The sequence below is a fragment of the Lepisosteus oculatus genome, chromosome 21 (assembly GCF_040954835.1).
Source record: "Lepisosteus oculatus isolate fLepOcu1 chromosome 21, fLepOcu1.hap2, whole genome shotgun sequence".
NCBI lineage: Eukaryota > Metazoa > Chordata > Actinopteri > Semionotiformes > Lepisosteidae > Lepisosteus > Lepisosteus oculatus.
The window spans coordinates 9,779,172-9,792,442 of NC_090716.1; the positions used below are offsets into that span (position 1 = coordinate 9,779,172).

The window sequence follows — 13,271 nt, forward strand, 5'->3', positions numbered from 1 at the left end:
ACACGAATGGGGTATATATAGTAATATGCATAAAGAAAGCTAAATGGATTTGAAAAAATGATCCCATAAAAATGACACAATACGTTCTACTGTATGAGAAATCTGCGGTTTTATACCTGTAATGCTAAGATTGTCCCCCCCCCTCAGCGCCAGTTTATAAAAAGAGGTTTTGCTATGTACACGCAGGTTCTTGTCTTCTGGAACTGGTCCCAAATAGTTTATGACGGCAACTGGAGTCCAGCGCTTTTACTTTCTGGTCCAGCTTTTGGTTCACTTAGGCAGAACTGAACTCCTGTTCAGCTGAACTGCACGAACAGTTCACTTATCTCAACTAAATAGCTATAATTTTATGTTTAAGTGAGCTAAAAAGTGAAATTTAATTTATTTTATTTCATGGTATGAGACGGGTGGCTGATTCACGACGAGGTGAAACGTCAATACAGAATAAAAATGCTCACGCGTCAGAGTATTTCATTTCCATGTAACGTGTTTCTTACTTGCATTGCATTCGCGCTCAGCATAGGCTTTTCTTGCTTTAATAGAAACCATATGGTGAGAAGTCACGGATCAGATCCCAGACACCAGAAGCAGTTGCTGCCGCCGTCACGATGTAGGACGGAGTATTTACCCCTCCGAGAGTTCGTTTCAGATACACCACAAAGAGAGATGAAATTCAGAACAGTGAAATAGCGTTTAAATCACCGTGTTTTTCGTTTTTTATCATGAGATGAGTGAAATGTAAATAATTGCTAGTGCCTTGGGACAGCTAAAAAAACAAAACAACATTGCAGGATGTGAAGCGATTATAAGTAATTTGCTGATGTTTTGATCCCCGAGGGAGTTCTAGAGAATCCGTTCTCCTAAAAAAAAAAGTGGACTGCACAGCTATTCTTCCAATAGCTCTTCTAAAACTCGCATTAGTTTACCAGACTGATCGTCACCGCTTCCTGTTCCTTTCCTTTTCGTAAGTATCCAAAAGCCAAAAGAGCGTTTCAGGCGCAGCTCGGTCAGAACTTGAGCAGAGAAGGGAGCTGGAGCTGCAAAGCTATGGATTTCTAAAGCCGAGAAAGAGTTTTGATAAAACGGTACGGACTTGCCTGTTTTATATCTTTTCTTATTTCAGTTTCAGATCGGTCATGCAAACAATTGTCACTTCTAGAAGCAGTTTAATGCATTCGGTGTTTCTGTTATTGCTGGCGTGAGCGGTAGTAATGATGATCTAAACGTACTGTATTTCAGAATACAGGATATTTTGAAGTTCACGTAATGAGGACAATAAATAAAAACATCCAATAACAAATATCTGACGGATATGTACAAAAATAGGTAAACATTACCCGGTTATATATTCTTTTTTTTAACTAGGATATTGTTTTTTTAATATGATAAATATTAAAACGTTAAAATCGAAACGCTTGGATGGGAAATCTGTCGAAGTGTGTGTGTTTCTTTAATGCGTTTCAACTGTTAATAAAAAGGATGTCAGTAAGTCAATGCCTGATGAACCAAACTTAATTTTAAAAACAGTTGGGTCTGTGCAGGAATACATCGATAATTTAGGATTTTACCCATTCTGTATTCAGATACAAGGTGGCGCTATTTATCTTATTTAGGCATTGTTTACGAATATGAAAATAAATATTACGTTAGAGGGAGCAGATCATTTTATATGAAATCGGTTCATATACAAATACAATAAATAACATTCACAGGTACAGTAGGCTAGGTTGCTAGTTACACTCTACATACTTCTATTGACACACATTTAGGATTGCCAGAATGGGTTAGCTATAGGATAGAAAACACTGCTTTTGTGTGTATGAGAAAAGTTACACAAACATAAAAATGTATTGAGAAATTGTAACTGTTTGCAGGTACTTTACCGAACATTTCTTCCCGTGTAAGTGAAGGTGTTTCTCTCTCAGTCAAAATAATGAAATTAACAAAATGTCCTATCACTGTAACCAGCACATGTTCCTAAGTAGAACTGAAGTCTTGAAAATCTGTAACAGAAAAGGGGATTGTGAGAGCAATAATATGGGGAAAAAAGCTTTTTGTACAAGCTGTGTTTCTGGTAATGTGAGCTTTAGGATAATAGTCCTGCTACAAATCCACAGGTAAGAGTAAATACATGGATGGATTAAAGAGCAGCCACTTCAGTTACAGTTAGTATTAAATAAAGGCGGATCCCTGTTTAATTGCTGTTTCTCTTTCTTACTCCAGACCTGTAACTTATACAAGTCTGCAGTAATGAGCTGAAAAATGAGTCTGAAAATCTGTTTGCCCCAGGAGTGTTTCGATAGGTTAATGGAAGTTGCATCACAGTCAAAGGGAATGGGGATGCATCAGAGATTCCAAGTCTACATTTCAAGGCCCCTTCGGCCATGTTTATGTTGTTATTATGACTGTGCTGGATGACATCCTGCGAATGTCATAAGAGATCATTAGTTATCTATGTTCTCCTGGGTTGTTTAGAGACCTGCTATTGTAGTGCAGTGGGAGAATAGCAGGTTGTGTTCCACAGCTCCACTTAATTATAGTATAAAGTGAAAATGGATGGCTTGATTATTATTTACACTTTATTTTATCAGTGTTTGGTTGTAGAATTGATTGGATTTTTTCAAATGTGTATTTTTTTATTGGTTATTTCACATAACAGCTTGACTGCACTTGAATTTGCAAATATGTATTTGTTTATTTTTAGGGGCTTATCTGCGCAACATGATATTGAATTATTCTCTGTTCGGCTTTTCTTTTTTTGCTGGTTTGTGTGGTTTTTAAGTCCAAGTAATTCTGCTCTTTTACAGCCAGTACTTTCGTCCAAAAATTGTGGAAAAAAAAACAGTTTTGAAAAATATCTTAACTGAATCAAAATGACATCCCCTGTGGCTGAATGGAGGCCAGGATCTGTTTCTCCCCTTTCTGTGTTAAAATGAACAGTCAGTCCAAAAGACAGCTTATTAACACGTGGAACTAATCATGCTACAGCATGCAGATTAATGGTGGAGCCTGCTGCCAATTCCTTTATTTATTATATCTGTCAAGTGGAATACTGTACTGTGTGCTAGTTTCAAAAGGTCTGTTAGTGCACCTTTGAGCAATCCTCAATGTATATATCATGGATATGACTGTAGCATTTTTTTTTTTCGCTCCATGAAACTGTGGTTGAAAAAGTGGTAAGAGCTGTGAAATGTATTCTAAACTGTTCCTTTGCTGGAATTTGTTTTGTACTCCATACTGTATGTAGTGGTATTCAATGCTTCATGTTGCTCTGTGCTAGCAGTATACATTTTGGGACGAGGGCTTGGAAAATTATGTTTAAGGTTTTGAAATGTGCCTATATGCAGCCAGTATGCAAAGTATATTGTACATGTTTTCATTATTAACTTGTGTCAAAATTGAAAAACATATCACATAAAATATCACACCTTAATAGAAAGTTATTGCATGTTCTCTGAGGCAAGAACAATGAGCTAGACATGAGCTTCCTTCTACTAATAAAGAGTGGAGTAGAGCAGGAGTTTCCAGAACTCCAGAACTTCCAGAAGTAAATTTATTCATGACCATAGGTTCCTTGAGTAATCCATCCGATTTCATTGTAGAGTATTTCCTTTACGAGACAGATGTCTAACCGGTAATAACTGAGCTAAATTACTAAGCTGTTTTATGTTCATATAAGCCTTGCAGATACTTCTGTATTTTTCAGTCTCCTCATTTCCATAACTCCCTTGACTTATTGACCTGTAGTGTTTTAAAAATCTCCAGATGTTTGAAGGAATGATCCCATAGGAATATTTTATGTTGAAGCATACAGGAAAGGTTTAAATTGCTCCTGTATAGAAGACTGTGGTGTTGTAGATCGCACTATACATGAACGATGGAGGCCTTATAACTCAGATGATGTTAACATATTTGACCCAATCATTTTGAAATATTTGCATTTAATTACTTTAGCAGTTTTTCCACTGAGCAGTCTCATGGGTGATTTCAAATTTCAAAATGTTATAAAGCTTTTGGCATTTTATTATAGAGGAAAAAAACATTACATAAAAGCTAATAATACAGAGCAATATATAACATTGTGTACAATCAAAGCTATAGACCAATAGTTTATATATGCTATGGTTAGGACATTTGGGCAATGAATTTCTAGCAACCAAATAAGGAAATAAGGCTTCAGCTGTTGAAAGATTACATTAAAAAACGATAGTTTTTTCTTTATAATGGAAGATCTCAGTGTTTCCTCTTATAAATACAGTATGTAGAGTCTTATACGTATATAAGGAAACATACACTATATGTGCAGAAAAGAGAAGATTGTAGATAAATATATGTTGACCAACATTTTTGGGCAAAATCATGAAGGTTACATTAATAATACTAATATGGTATATTTGTTCTATGCATCCACAATATAACCTGAGCTTTTTTTTCCTTGAGAATTTTCTGAAATTAAGAATGAAAGCTATCTCAGAATCAAACCTTTGCCTTCCCACAAATAATGTAGGACACTGTGTTGAAATAGCAGTACAGAAGTAACATGTCATTTTATTCAGACAGAATGCCCAAGAGCAATGTGTGAGAGATGCAGGTTTGAGGAGGCTAACTCTTCATAAGTGCTCTGTTAGGAATAAAAATCAGTTTATTAAAAATGCACAGAAAAGCCCTCGGAATTACAGAACGCCATTACTTTGTCTGTCACATTCTTTTGGATTTTGCACATTTGTGGAATAATATTCATATAACTAAAAGTTAAAAAGTTAAAAAAGTTTAAAAAAGTTAAAAAAAATCTTACACTAAAATCACATTCTGCATTTGAATTTTTTAAAACATTTTATTCCTTCATGCACAGTTAAAGAGGTAAATTGCAGTTGGAGGTGTTATTATGGTGAAAATGGAAAATAGTGTTTTATTTAAATCCTTTTGAAAAAGATTAGTGTTTGTATATAGTTCTATTTAATAACACAATGCTTCCTCATTATTGTAATGCTTTGCTTCAATGTCTCAGTGTTAGATTGTTAGATGTTAGTTTTCCATGTGGGAACTTTTTCCAAATCACTTAATCCTTCATGCATTAGTTTCTCCCCCAATGTGTTAGATATGTTATTGAAGACTTGCAATGTAAAATGAAATTGAAGGACAGACTGCGCATGCCTTCATCTCCTTACACTTGCAAGTGTTAATTTGGAGATTGGGAGTGATTCTGTACTAGAAAAGAAAGCAAGCAGAGTTCAAGTCAGGCTCTTCAGAACACAGTGCCTGTACTATTGTACTAGGATCTAGTCCTTATTATTCCATCAATGAAATATTAAAAACAGCTCTTAAAAATTAGCAAATTTTCTTAGTTTCTTTAATCATCAGTATTTGAATGTGTGTCCCTATACCTTTATATAAAGGCATTCCTGAATACCTTCCTTCCTGAACGCTTATCTGTATATATACTGAATATATATCTATATATATTCTGACATATGTGCCTATATATGTGTGTGAGTGAAGGAACAAAGTTTAAGAGTTTAATTCAGTGGTGAAAAGTAAAAGAAAAAATCAACACACCTAAAGAAAGCTTCGTAGCCTGAAAGTTTTCTTTATGTGTTTTACTTTTCAGTGTGGAATTAACATCTTGTTTCTTTCCAGCTCGCACACTGGCACACTGGCACACTCCTCACTCTAACTTACATATTTATCTGTGTACATATGGTGCATACTTCATGTAGAATATTCTGAGCTTCTGGCTTTAATTCCACCTCAGCTGGACTATCAATTTAGCCTGAAGGATTGCTGCAGTTCTGAGTGGATCTACAGGGAGCTGCGGTTGAGGTGGACATGCACAGCTGCTTTCAGGAAAGAAAGCAGATCATTTAAACCAATTTCAAGATGTATAATTGAGTTCCTGTTGGACACTGCATATTTTCCCAAACTGTGTGCTGGTTAGCTGGAGCTTAAAACATGCACTGGGCACAAGGTGGGGTGGGACACCAGTTCATCACAGAGTACAAGGGAAACAGGAGGGCAATTTAGAGACTCCAGTTAACCTGGACAGGATGTAATTGCATTGTGGGAGGAAACGGGAGATTCCAGAGACGATCCACACGGACATGGAGGGAACATGCAAACTTCCCCAGGACCAACCAGCCCAGGACCCTAACGCTGTTTGGCAGCAGCCATGCCACCATGCATGTATGTACACAAATACATTTTGTTGCCATGTTAATGTTAGAATGTTATGTATAGGAGTGAATGCATGAGAGCTCGTACCATGCCATGGAATGGCATTCTTCCCAGGGTGTAGTGCAGCCCTACAGAATAGGATTAGGTTCTGGTGCACCACAAACCAATGAGGCTGAAGAGATTTCCGAAAGTGGATGGGTAGGATACGTAGTACATATATACAACTACGGACATAAGCATCAACATTCTCCATCAGCAGCTGTATTCTTTAGGTTATGTAATAGAATGTGGAGTTGCAGAAACAGGTATTCACATCCTGTGCCTTAAATGAGTTTATGCCTAGAAACCGTAATTTTTACTTCCTAAAAGAATGTGTTTTCAGTCCACTGAAATGTGATATCATAAGCAAATAAAACGAGTATAAGACATTGTAAAAGTAGTATATTGCAGAAACTGGGTATAAGCTTCACCCGGATGAGCCTCTAGGTTTAAGCATTGAATTTGCTTTAAACATGAATAATTAGTCTGAACTGAACATTACAAAATGCTTGAATTATTTTCCTTTCATTTGATTTAAAACATAAACGATACGCAGGATGTTTCTGAAGCCATACCCCAAATAACAATGAGACTGCAGAAGCTGAAAATAAGCACGAAATTGCTGTGGACACAATGAAGGTCTACATTTTTTAGTGACACCTGGTGCTTCTCTCCGGCTCACTGAAGAAATTATTTTTCCTTTAGTTTGAAGCCCTTGGGCACTGAATTAATAAGATGAAGTTGCCCCCAACTCCCCAAAAAAATATGCAGCGCTCAAAAAAGAGAGTGTATTAGCCCCAAGCGTCTGCATCGTTGGAAGTCTACAGCCTGCACAGCAGGAGCATAGCCACCCTGATTGATCCTAGGCCTACCCGCTCAGTCCAAAGTAATTAAAAATGTTCCTCCTTTGTTTGCGATACATGATTTGCTAAAAAGTTACTAAATTTGCTAAACATGTTACGTGTTTGTGTGTGTGTGTGTGTGTGTTTTTGCATCGTACGTGATTTGCTATTGGCCCGATGTATCTTTTGTGACCAATTCGAAAATTATGTGAATGTAGTGGGGCGGTGCATACCTAGCCGTAGCCTAATTGTCTATCGCTGTCGTCGGAGGCTCTTGGAGCTCTCTAGCGCTGTGCCCAGACCTGCGTCTTCAGAGGGCAGGTGTGCGCTCACGCTGTATTCTACACCAAGAACCGTGAGCTCATCGCTTCGTGTTCGCGCATAAGACATCTGTAAATACGAACACACTGATAATGACAGTTTGTTAAATAAGTAGGATATATGTTCACTTCTGTTATGTGAAAATAATAATAAAAAAATGTTTCCAATATTGCCGCGGTCCGCAGGTGCGAGACGATGGACTTCCCTATGTTGCTTCTCGGTCGTTTTATTCACTACCCGCGACAACCTTGTACGTAGTGCCCCTTGAAAAACACCCTGGTTCTTTTTCACGTTAACGGATGTGCTTTGTATAAGAAGTGCGACAGCGATCTTTTTCGTAAAGTGGCCTTTTTCAAGCCTTTTTGAACACGTGGCTCGACTGACGCGTCGAATCTTTACACGTCCCCTGGTGCGCGTGTTCAAGAAGGAGACAGTGAGAAACTTCACGGAGCTCAAGGTAAACCGTGCATGGCATTTTAAATAGAATATTTTGGACAGATTTGGAAAATATTGCATTTTGCGTTGTGTTCATTGTGTTTTGCAGTAAAATATGAACTTCAGAGTAACTCGTTAAACTACTGAACAATCTAAAAGCAGGCATACGAAATACTTAGAACTGTTACAAGCAACAAGTGAAAATGAGCTCTTGCAGCTTTTCTTTAGCTAAAGACAAAGTCCTCACATGACAGACCTTTGCAAACTAGCTGTGATTTGAACGGGAATTTGCCGACTCTCTAGACAGTGACGAGATTATCGCCATATTCAATTCCAAACCCCGAAGCCTGAGTCTGGCCTAGAAGGCCAAAACCAAAACAGAGGCAGGCACTGATTGTTTTTGTGTGTGTCCGCCGTGGGACAGCAGCGTTCGGCAGCCTAGGTAATTGTTGCTTGAGCTGTGTGTATGAGAGACAATGTATATATACAGTATATAAGGTTCCGCTAGTTCTGCCGTTGGATTATGCCGCTCGTGGATTGCATCAGGCCACCCATTTCTGCACAGGCCCACCCAAAAATCAATTCCTGACTACGCCCCTGCTGCACAGTAATGGGATCTACATTTAAATGATAACTTAAAACAAAGTTTAGCCGTGTCTCTGTTGGTACCCTGTCTCCATAAACTCAAATATCAACATTTTTATTAATAGCAGGAGTATATTAGGTGTGTACATTGCTGCCTCCCCCAGAACTGGGTTCCTGTGTTCAATTGTGGACCTGGAGTGTGATCTGCGTGGAGTTTTTATGTTTTCACCAGGTGCTCCACTTTCCTCCCGCAGTCCAAAGACATACTAGAAGGTTAATGGGCTTCTGGGAAAACCGACCCTGGTGTGAGCATGTGTGTGTTTGTGTTGCTTGAAGGCTAGGCTCCGGCTGCCCTGCGACCCTGTATCGGATCAGGCGGTTAGAAAATGAACGAATGGATGAATAAAGTATCATTTTACAGTACGTTTCGATGACCCACTTTTGGGGTTTACCATCCTAATTTCCATATAGGCTTAAGCTGATAGTTTGCAATACCTCAAATTATGTATTATTTTAGCTTTTTTTTTCCCTGTACAGGATATTTTGTGGAGCTGATGAAGCTGCTTGTAATTGCAGAATTTCAGTACTAATTGGAATGACTTGAGGAAGTTCTTCTCTGGTTGTATCTTCAGAGGTTGAAAATTACAGATTTGTTTAGGATGCCACATCTCTTAGCAGAAAGGCAGTGGTTTCTCATCTCTTGGCAGCCAGATAGCTGTGGCTTCCTGTGCGAAACACTGGAGGGTTTAAAGCATTATTTTAATGATTACATTTTAATGTTATAACACCACCTTCAGCACAGAAGAAGAGTTTCGCCATTAATGTTTAAACAAAAACAACTCTGTAATTATCATATATGTTTCCTCCGTAAAGTGATGAATAGTGTAAGGAAATTCTTTAGTTTGTCTAAACAACTTGGATTTTCCCACATTTATGAAAATCTTATTCACCACGCATATTTATTTCTATGAATCCATAATCAACATGTGTGCTATCGTGGAAGATCTTAGACCTATGAAAAAACACCACTACTAGTAAAAATGTTTTACAGTGATGTCATAATTTGAAGTCAATTGGTTATAAATAGTTGTTTTTGTACACAATATTTATCTATGATAATACATAATGTTGGTGGTATGGTGACACAGTGGTGAGCATTGCAGCCTCAGCACTGGGCCATAGATTCAATCTGTACCTGGGGTGCTATCTGTGTGGAGTTTGCATGTTTCCCCCGTGCTCTTTTGGGTTTCCTCTGGGCACCCCAGAGGTTTCCTTGCACAGTCCAAAGCTTTACTGTTTGGTTAATTGGCTTCTGGGAGAAATTGGCCCTGGTGTGAGTGTGTGTGTCTTTGTGTGTCAACCTTGTGTTCGGAGCTGATAAGCTCCAGCTGCACCGCAACCCTGAAATGTGTAGTGCAATAAGTAAATGCATGCAATAAACAGCAGTAACTCGCTTTGTACTGGAGGGAAAAGAAATGCAAGTGTTATCATGTTATAAGGATCTCATCAATTAGTGGTATGCACAAGATGCTTATGCGTTAGATTCGGAGAACAAGAACTCTTTCCTTTTGTTTAATGGGAGAAAAAGTCAGTGGTAAAGCTTGTGTCTGGTGCAGGATTATCCACTCCATCTCCAATAATGTTTTCAGATGTTCCTGATTGAAGAGTTCCCTTGTGGATTTCTTGCTATGACTCAAAAGCATAGTTAAAGCGCATGACCCACTCATTGGCCTCATGGGTAGATGCATGACATATCCCCTGCTTCTACCACAAAACCACTCCACACAGCCAACTTAAGGCACCACCATGCTGAATGTTTGTGCAATCATGCCTTCCTGTTGACTGGATATGTGGCCTTCTTCTTTTCTATCTTCTGGAAAAGCATCTGTCTTTTTGGAATAAGATAGTAAAATGTCGGTAAATAAAAATATTGTTTTAGTTGCACCCACACATTATTAATTAAAACATTTTTCTTACAATCCCAACAATTTTTTAAATGGTGCCTCAGGGTCATGGTTTACATTCTTGTCTCAACATATCAAAGCGATATTTGTGTATTCGAGAATTTTTTTATGAGGCCGAAAGAGTAGTTCAAATAAATAACATGATGATAAGCTATTCAGAAAGTCTCATTTGCTCAGGTGTAGCGCATACAGTGATAATAACAGAATTACCTCAGTTTACAGCTTGGTAGAAACAAATGTGACCTTGTATGACAAGGCTTTGTAAAAGTAGTATCCTTCATAATTTGTTTTACTTATTTTTTTTACCTTTCACATAAATTGAAAAGTTATCAAAACTTGAAAAAATAAAAAGGCAAATATGTTTTGGAAGAGGAGTGTCTGAATCGTTCAGGGGTTTCTGTATGACTGTCTCCTTGGACAGCTTAAATTATCTGAAAAAAGCCTTGACATTCTTTAGGTCTGAAAGAAAAAAAAACACTTGACTCAGTGTTAATTGATCTTTTATGCTGAATTCTACAATCACATTTGTTCTTAATTCTTGTTACCATGGATCATTTTTTAGTTTTTCTCATTGTACTTAAAGAACTGGATAAAAATGAGCAAGCATTATTATTTAAAGAAAAGAGGGCAAATGTACTGAAATATCAGGAAATGAGGTAAACATTAACTGTTATCAGAAGTGACTAGTGTTGCTTCTCTCACTGTCTTCAAGACAGAGATGTATTTCAAGAGACTGAAGTATTTTTGTGCCAAGCTGCCTTCCAGATTTCAGTAAAGCTGGAGCATGTTTTTTGTGTCAACCAAATGTGTTAATCTTTTTTGTGCAGTTTTACTAAAAACCACACTCAGAGCAAACTTGAACAGCTGAACATTTCCATTGAAGCATTTTAAATATGCAGCAGGCTGTTTTGTATTTATACTTATTTCATTGTGTCTAAAGAAAATCCTGAAATACCAGCCATTGGTGCAGTGTAGTCCTGTAGATCTGTCTCTGAAGAAGGCTAAATTCTGGATTCCAAGGTTACATCACCAAATCTGGCGTGTACTTCTGCAGCAGATTAAAGTAATTGCCCACATTCCAAAAGAGGGGGAAAACCTGCAGGACTGCACATGAAACCCTACCTGGCTATCATGAATACCTACACAAATTATGCCATTGAGTGCAGTTTCTGAGAAAGAGGGTGGGTCAGACGTCTCTAAGAGGCTCTGATCTGGCATCGCTCATTATGTTCCCTCAACAAGGAAAATGAACAAAGAAAATGAACGAGAAAACGAAAAGCAAAACTTCAAACAAAAGAGTCGTAATAGTTCCAGATTAACGCTGTGTATCAGCTTTCGATGCGGTTGGCGCATCTTAAAACAGTCTGTACATTACATCAACAGTATTCCTGGTTCTTGTATTTTATTGAAATTCTGCTCCGCTGGATGTATGAATTGGTATTTGTTATATAAGTTTCCGCTGTATAACAAACCTTTGGAGGCTCTATGAAAGAATAGTCCGATAAGAAAAGAACAAAACAAAGCTTAGACGACCAGACGACTTAGTTATAGTGGATACGTTTAGCAGTGTTGAAACAAATAAAAAAGTTAGAAGCGTACGTCTGTTTTTAAAGCGATGTTCAAATTGTACCCCTTCTCTGTGCGGCTGTGAGTGTGTGTGTGTGCGCAAGAGAGAGAGGGAGAGAAAAAGGCGAGTTGGGGGAGAAACAACAGATCTCCATGGAAACTAGCCCAGCCTGCACTCTGCATTCCCCGGGTGGGTTCAGTTTGCTTGGAAGGTCATGCCTGGGAGTTGTGGGAAGATCAGCAGGTATCACAGGCGAAACTGCTGGCTTTGCTACAGTCTAGCTAATAGGGCAGATGTTTGTCTGGGAAATACAAAAATGAGAATGGCGAGGAAAGTGAAACTCCACGACTACAAGGTAATCAAGCGTGTTTATGTTGCTTCGTTTGTGTTTGTTGTGAAAACAAGAACAAAGTAGCAATAAAAGTGTCCCTTTGAACGCAACACCGGTGCATTTTTTCAGGAATAACTTTGGCATATCTCGGTGGGGTGATGTCATGCTGAAGCATTTGGGTTTTATTAGGCAAAAACAGAAAACTTTAAACATTTGTTACACACAAAAATGTGACCATATTTGGTCATTTGCTGTGCAAGCCGTTCTCTTTAAGTGTTTTAAAGGTTCTGCATGTTGCTTTCTTTGCAAAATCTTTGTTACTATTTTGAGCATATCACCACATTGCTTTTGATTTTATTGTTATCGGTTAAACGGGTTGTCGGACGAGATGAAAATCGTGTCTCCTTATCTCTTTTAGTAGGAGATGTTTGGTCCTAAACAAAGCAAAGAGCAACATCCGTTTCTGTAATAAACCGGGGAGCGGGTTCAACTGAAATCAGACCGAAATCTATGTCAAGATTGTATAATTTATACAGACATTAGACTGGGTATACATTTGGAAAGTTGTTCTTGATGTTTTTTACACACCTGTATAGTGTTTTTCGATCTACGTTGTTAGGATAATAAAACTGTTGTGCTTTTGTAGACATTTGTTCCGTGTGTATTTTCCCAGTTGCAGGATTAATGCTTAGATGAACATGGATTCTCGGGGAAACTGCGAATTGGTGGCATTTTACAAAATGGATTTGGTATCTGTCACAGGGTTACCATGCCTAGAATTAGGTCTAAATATCAAATTATCCATAAACGATTTTATTTATATAACGTTTGATAACTCTGAAGTACAACATGCTGAAATATGTTCATCTCGAGCTGAATTTTTACGGATTATGTCCTCGCTTTTGATAGGGAAGAACTGTCCCTTTCCCAGAATTGAGGAAAGTCCCGGGTTTTAAAGGGAATCTTATCTTCTTTCGGTCAAGGGTGTGTTGGTGCGTAGAAGATGCCGAGGAATA

At 38.0% G+C, this 13,271-nt stretch overlaps 1 protein-coding gene across 4 annotated transcripts in view; it reads left to right on the top strand.

Annotated features, from left to right (window-relative positions):
• Positions 1-593: 593 nt before the first annotated feature.
• dennd2b (DENN domain containing 2B) overlaps positions 594-13,271 on the top strand; it is a 76,856-nt gene continuing 64,178 nt past the window's right edge. Inside the window, exon 1 of one of the 4 annotated variants that reach the window (XM_069181756.1) lies at positions 594-964. The gene's annotated coding sequence lies outside the window, so the exon portion shown is untranslated. The other 3 variants (XM_015338244.2, XM_015338245.2, XM_006642601.3) reach the window with 3 other exon arrangements.